This window comes from Lipotes vexillifer, unplaced genomic scaffold (genome assembly GCF_000442215.2).
Source record: "Lipotes vexillifer unplaced genomic scaffold, Lipotes_vexillifer_v1.1 scaffold1019, whole genome shotgun sequence".
In the NCBI taxonomy this organism is placed as follows: domain Eukaryota; kingdom Metazoa; phylum Chordata; class Mammalia; order Artiodactyla; family Lipotidae; genus Lipotes; species Lipotes vexillifer.
Window position 1 is genome coordinate 906,386 of NW_006776835.1, and position 7,437 is coordinate 913,822.

A 7,437-nucleotide genomic window follows, 5' to 3' on the forward strand; every position below is an offset into this window, starting at 1 on the left:
GCAACTACAAGTACTTTTATTTCTTCCTTTCTAATCTTGGTGCCTTTTATTTGTTTCTAATTGCCCTGACTAGAACTTCTAGTACAATTTTGAGTAGAAATAGTGAGAGGAGACATGCTGATTTTAGGGAGAAAGCACCAACTATGAAAGTATTAACATCATATTAAGGATGTGGGCTGTGGGTTTTTTGTAGATGTCCTTGATTGGGTTGAGGAAATTCCCTTCTATTCCTAATTTGCTTGTTTGTTTTTAAATTATAAATAGGTTTTAGATTGTGTCAAATGCTTTTTTTGTTTTGTTTTGTTCTGCATCTTTTGAGATAATCATGTGCTTCTTAAAAATTCTATTGATAAAGTATATTACATTAATTGATATTTGGATATTTAACCAACCTTGCAACGTTCCTGGGATAAATCCCACTTGGTCATGGTCATGGTGTAATTCTTTTTATATGTTGCTGGATTCAGTTTGCTAATATTTTGTTAAGGATTTTTGCGTCCATATTCCTAAGAGATATGGGTCTGTAGTTTTCTTGTGATTTCTTTGGTTTTGGTATCAGGGTAATTCTGCCTGATAGAGTGAGTTGAGAAGTGTTCCCTCCTTTTCTACTTTCTGGAAGAGTTTATGAAAACATTGATATTAGTTCTTTTTTAAATATTTGGTAGAATTCATCAGTGAAGACATCTGAGCCTGTGGGTAATTTTTAAAGTTAATATTTCAATGTCTTTACTTGTTATAGGTCTTTACAGATTGTTTCTTCTTAAGTCAGTTTCAATGGTTTGTTTCTTTCTAGGAATTTGTCCATTTATTGGTATCTAATTTATTGGTATAAAATGTTCATAGTATTTCTTTTTAATCTTTTTTATTACTGTAATGTCAGTGAGAATGTTACCTCTTTCATTTCTGATTCTAGTAATTGAGTCTTTTTTTTTCTTTTTTTTTCTTTTTTAATTTATTTATTTATGGCTGCATTGGGTCATTGGGTCTTTGTCGCTGCTCACAGGGCTTTCTCTAGCTGTGGTGAGTGGGAGCTGCTCTTCGTTGCGATGTGCAGGCTTCTCATTGTGGTGGCTTCCCTTGCTGCTGAACATGGGCTCCAGACACGTGGGCTTCAGTAGTTGTGGCACGCAGGCTCAGTTGCTCTGCGGCATGTAAGATCTTCCCAGACCAGGGCTCGAACCCATGTCCCCCGCACTGGCGGGTGGATTCTTAACCACTGCGCCACCCGGGAAGTCCCTTTTTTTTTTTTCTTGATAGTTCTGACTAAAGGTTTGTCAATTTTGTTGATCTTTAAAAAAAACAAAACAGCTTTTGGTTTATTGATTTCTCTGTTTTTCTATCCTCTATTTCACTAATTTACACTCTAATTTTTATTATTTCCTTACCACTGCTTGTTTTATTTATTTATTTATTTATTTTTTTGCAGTACACGGGCCTCTCACTGTTGCGGCCTCTCCCGTTTCAGAGCACAGGCTCCAGACGCGCAGGCTCAGCGGCCATGGCTCACGGGCCCAGCCGCTCCGCGGCACGTGGGATCCTCCCGGACCGGGGCACGAACCCGTGTCCCCTGCATCGGCAGGCGGACTCTCAACCACTGCGCCACCAGGGAAGCCCCACTGCTTGTTTTAGACTTAGTTTGCTCTTCCTTTTCCAGTGTCTTAAGGTGGAAGGTTAGGTTATTGATTTGAGATTTTTCTTGTTTTATAATATAGGTATTTACAGCTATAAATGTCCCTCTAAGCACTGGTATAGCTGCATCCCATAAGTTTTGGTATGTTGTGTATTCATTTTCATTTATTTCAAGGTATTTTCTAACTTCCCTTGTGATTTCTTCTTTATTTTCTTGTTTTGTATTGTTTTGTTTTCTTTTTGTGTGTGTGTGATTTCTGCTGTGATTTCAGAGTTGTTGCTTAATTTCTACATATCTGTGAATTTTCTAAATTTCTTTTTGTCATTGATCTCTAATTTTATCCCATGTGGGTTAGTTTTCATTTCTGAAAGTTATTTTTCCTGGGTAAAACATTTTAGGTTGATATTTATTTTTCCTTTCTGTATTTTAAAGACTTGGCTCCACTGTCTTCTTGCTTGCATTGTTTCTTTTTTCTTTCCTTCTCATTTTATAAATCAATACTCCTAAGAGGTTAGTAAATGTTTCACATGAGAGATACTTAAGTTTTATGTAGGAGTATATTTGCCTTTAGTCACAGTTAATAAGTCATAAATCATGGATTTTACTTGCCTTGTGATGAGCCTAGTTTCACTTGAAAAATTTGGAGAGAAGAGGTTAGTTATATATATTCTCAAATTCAAATTTTGTGGTCACCAATTCTCTTGATTTCCTTTTTGACTCAGTGGTTAAGATTGTGTTACTTAGTTTCCACATATTTGTGGATTCTCCTATTTTCACGATTCAGTTGATTTCTAGTTTCATTTCATTTTGTTCAGAAAATCTTGGTGTGATTTCCATATTCTTCAATTCATTAAGACTCTACTGTGACATACATGTCATCTATCCTGGAGAAAGTTCTGTGATTGCTTGAGAAAAATGTAAATTATTCTGCTATTGGGCAAAAAGTTTTGTATATATCTTTTAGATCCATTTTTTATAATGTTGTCCAGATCCACAGATGTTTTAAATTGATTTCTGTCTCAATGTTTTTTGTTTTTGTTTTTTTGAACGTAGATTTTATTTATGTATTAATTTTTGGCTGCGTTGGGTCTTCGTTGCTGCGCGCAGGCTTTCTCTAGTTGCGGCAAGCAGGGGCCACTCTTCGTTGCGGTGCGCCGGCTTCTCATTGCGGTGCGCCGGCTTCTCATTGCGGTGGCTTCTCTTGTTGCAGAGCACGGGCTCTAGGCGTGGGCTTCCATAGTTGTGGCTCGAGGACTTCAGTAGTTGTGGCTCCCGGGCTCTAGAGCACAGGCTCAGTAGTTGTGGCACACGGGCTCTAGAGTTGATGTTTTAAATTGATTTCTGTCTCAATGTTTTTTGTTTTTGTTTTTTTGAACGTAGATTTTATTTATGTATTAATTTTTGGCTGCGTTGGGTCTTCGTTGCTGCGCGCAGGCTTTCTCTAGTTGCGGCAAGCAGGGGCCACTCTTCGTTGCGGTGCGCCGGCTTCTCATTGCGGTGCGCCGGCTTCTCATTGCGGTGGCTTCTCTTGTTGCAGAGCACGGGCTCTAGGCGTGGGCTTCCATAGTTGTGGCTCGAGGACTTCAGTAGTTGTGGCTCCCGGGCTCTAGAGCACAGGCTCAGTAGTTGTGGCACACGGGCTCTAGAGTGCAGGCTCAGTAGTTGTGGCACACGGGCTTAGTTGCTCTGTGGCATGTGGGATCTTCCTAGACCAGGGCTCGAACCCGCATCCCCTGCATTGGCAGGTGGATTCCTAACCACTGTGCCACCAGGGAAGTCCTCAATGTTTTATCCATTATTTCAAGTCCTGTATTAAAGTCTCCTACTATTATTGTGTTTCTCTCAATTTCTCCTTTCAGATCTGCCAATATTTGATTTACATACTTTGGTGGGTTGGTGCTGGGTGCATATATATTTACAATTGCTATATCTTCCTATTGAATGACCCTTTTATCATTATGTAATGATCTTCTTTGTCTCTAGTGACAGTTTCTGGCTAAAAGTCAGCCTTGTGTGGTTTAAATATAGCCACTTCTGCTTTGTTTTGGTCAACATTTGCATGAAATATCTTTTTTCATCACCTCACTTTCAGCCTATGTGTGTCCTTGAATCTAAAGTGAGTTTCTGGTAGACAACAGATCTTGGCTTTTTATCCATTCAGCCACTATGTTTCTTTTTGAAGGTCTAATTGTCTTTATTAGGTGATTCATGACTCAGGTAGCATTCTATCTAGGAACTAGAAGGAGGCCCAGAGGGTAAGGCTTTTAGAGGCAGAAGGACGGTGGGGCAAGGACGTTACTAGCAAAATGAAAAAAAGAATTGTTCCAGGCCAGGTCATCTTCTTTGGCAGGGAAGGGAAGGGTGGGGTGGGGGTGTCTCATTATGCAGATTGTCTCACTGATTAGTGCTAATTAGGAAATTTAAGGTATTTATTTAAAAGCCACATTCCTGGGAGAGGTTGAAAGTACAGTTAAGTCTTGGTTTGCTGTCCTGGGGGCAAATAACTCCATTTTGGGCTTGTTCTTTTTAACAATTCCCCCCTTTTGATCAAACTCTCGCCCTGAGAGATGTGATCAAAATTTAAGGTATTAGTGCCACTCTGAGCTATGTATCTATGGATGCTTGGTGTGGTATCCACAGATCATAATGTTTTGTTTAATCCCTGTGACATTCACAGGTCATGGTTCCAGTTTCCTAATCCTTAAAGTGGTCATTCTCCTTGCTCCTTTTCTGACATCCCAGTCTTAGGGAGATCATTTGCTTGACATTTAACAGCTGTGAACATGCATTTCAAAGCTTTTGAGAGAATATAATGCACCAGGGGGATTTTTATGATAACTATAAGCAGGAGAATTCCCAGTGTTTGGAGTGTACTTTGGAGCCATGGTCCCCAAGACCCAAACCAATCAGAATCAAATAAGTCAAAGAAAGACCCTATTGAAAGAGTCATCTTCTTAAGTCAAGTTTGCTCAATAATGTTACGTAACTGAGTTTTAACTTTCCCAGAAGTATTAACCCAGGTATAACAGGTACACTTGCATTATTTCTGACAAAAAAAAAATCTGCTATCCTTATTTTTGTCTGTTTTTATGTAGTGTGTCTTTTTTTCTTAGGCTGCTTTTAAGTCTTTCTCTTTATCATTTTTTTTGGAAACTATTATTTTATTAAGGAATCCACTTCTATGACTTATGAAGTCCAGGCTGAGTTAATAGTGATGACTTCTGGAGGTAATGACACCCAACTCTGACTTTCTGGTTATAACCACTGTCTGCTCTCTCTATCCCAACTGAAATCCCAGACTCATGAGGCCTCAATCCCTGCCCTCCTATTCCTGGAAGATGACAAAGCCAACTATGTAAGAGCCTTTTTCAGAGGAAAAGACGACTTTTGTCTTCCCAGAAGACAAAACCTCTACTTTGCTTTATGAGGCAGACAGCAACCCCAAACCACAGAAAGGTTGAGAATTCCCTTTATCACTTTTTAAAAACAATTTTGATATACTTTGGTATAGGTTTTTTTTTCCTTTTTCTTTTTTTTTTTTTTCTTGGTTGAGAGTACTTTATTGATGGTACATGACAAAGTAGGGATCCTCCAAAGTAGGGCTTGAGAGAGCCCCAACTGTGATGGGGTCACAGTTTCTTGTTCTTGGAAACTGTCAAGAACGAGAGATTCTCATAGTCTTGGGAGACTGAGTTGAGGCAAGGACTCCCCAGCAGCTGAGGACCTCTCTCTTCCTCTTGTGTTCTTAGTAGGGCTGATGGTCCAGGGACTCTTACTCCTTGGAGGCCATATGGACCATAAGGTTCATCACCCTGTTGCTATAGTCAGATTCATTGTCATACCAGCAAATGAGCTTGATAAAGTGGTCATTGAGAGCAGTGCCAGCCCTAGCATCAAAGGTGGAAGAGTGGGTGTCACTGTTAAAGACTCAGGAGACAATCTGGTCCTTAATGCAGCCCAGGATGCCCTTAACGGACGCTTTGATACCTGCTTTACCACCTTCTTGATGTCATCATATTTGGCACCTTTCTCCAACTGGAGGTCGGATCCAGAACCAACACTTTGTGGGTGGGGACACGAGAGGCCACGCCAGTGAGCTTCCCATTCAGCTCAGGGATGACCCTGCCTACAGCCTTGGCAGCACCAGTAGAAGTTGGGATAATGTGCTGGGCAGCCCCATGACCATCACACCGCAGCTTCCCAGAGGAGCTATCCACTGTCTTCTGGGGTGCAGTGATGGCATAGACTGTGGGTATGAGTCCCTCCATGATGCCAAAGTTGTCATGAATGATGTTGGCTGGGGGGAGCGGGGGCAAGCAATTGGTGATGCAGTAGGCATTGCTGACAATCTTGAATGAGTTGTCATATTTCTCATGGTTCATGCCCATGACATACATGGGGGCATCAGCAGAAGGAGCAGAAATGATGACCCTTCTGGCTCCACCCTTAAAATGAGCCCCAGCCTTCTCCATGATAACGAAGACACCAGTGGACTCCACAACATATTTGGCACCAGTATCATCCTATTTGATGTTGGTGGGATCTCACTCCTGAAAGATGGAGATAGGCCTTCCATTGATGACAAGCTTCCCATTCTCATCTTTCTGCCATTGAATTTGCCATGGGTGGAATCATACTGGAACATGTTGACCATGTAGTTGAGGTCAATGAAGGGGTCATTGATGGAGACATTATCTACTTTGCCAGAGTTAAAAGTAGTCCCTGGTGGGACTTCCCTGGTGGCTCAGTGGTTGGGAATCCGCCTGCTAATGCAGGGGACACAGGTTCAAGCCCTGATCGGGGAAGATCCCACGTGCCAAGGAGCAGCTAAGCCTGTGCGCCACAACTACTGAAGCCTGAGCGCCTGGAGCCCATGCTCTGCAACAAGAGAAGGCCCCGCTCGCCACAACTAGAGAAAGGCCACGCACAGGAACAAAGACCCAAAGCAGCCAAAAATAAATAAATAAATAAATTTATTAAAAAAAAAAAAGTAGTCCTGGTGACCAGGCACCCAATACAGCTGTATTCGTTTACTCCAGCCTTCACCATCATGTCTCAGTGACACGGCTGGCACTGCACAAGAAGATGCAGCTGTCTTGGGAATTCCCTGGTGGTCCAGTGGTTACGACTCTGTGCTTTCACTGCCGAGGGCCTGGGTTCAATCTTGGTCTCTCTTGTGCTTTCTGTTGGATGGGGAAGACCAGAGAGCTTGGTATAGTTTCTTTATGTTTATAGTGCTTGGGGTTAATTATCTTAGATCTATGGATTTATCGTTTTTATCAAATTTAGAAATGTTTCAGTTAATTTTTTCCTTCAAATATTTTTTCCTGTCTTCTTCCCTCAGGTTACATATATAGAAATATCAGGTCACTTGAAGTCATCTCACAGCTCACTGATGCCATGTTATTATTATTATTATTATTAGCCTTTTTTCTCTAGGTGTTTTATTTTGGATAGTTTCTATTACTATGTATTAAAATTCACTAATCTTCTGCCATGTCTAGTGTTCTATTAATCCGTCTAGTGTATTTTTATCTCAGACATTATAGTTTTCGTAATTTCAACTTGGGTCTTTTAAAAAATACCTTCTATATCTCTATTTAACATGGTCAGTCTTTTCTTTATCTTCTTGAACATATGGAATATAGTTAGAATAACTGTTTTAATGTCTGTGATAGGGACTTCCCTGGCGATCCAGTGGTTAAGACTCTATGCTTCCACTGTAGGGAGAATGGGTTTGATCCCTGGTTGGGGAACTAAGATCCTGCATGCTGTGCAGCCAAAAAAAAAAAAAAAAAAAAAGCCTG

General features: G+C 40.8%; 1 pseudogene; it reads right to left on the bottom strand.

Annotated features, from left to right (window-relative positions):
- Nucleotides 1-5,402: 5,402 nt before the first annotated feature.
- On the bottom strand, nucleotides 5,403-6,679 carry LOC103088528 (glyceraldehyde-3-phosphate dehydrogenase-like; annotated as a pseudogene).
- Between the last annotated feature and the right edge of the window lie 758 nt (nucleotides 6,680-7,437).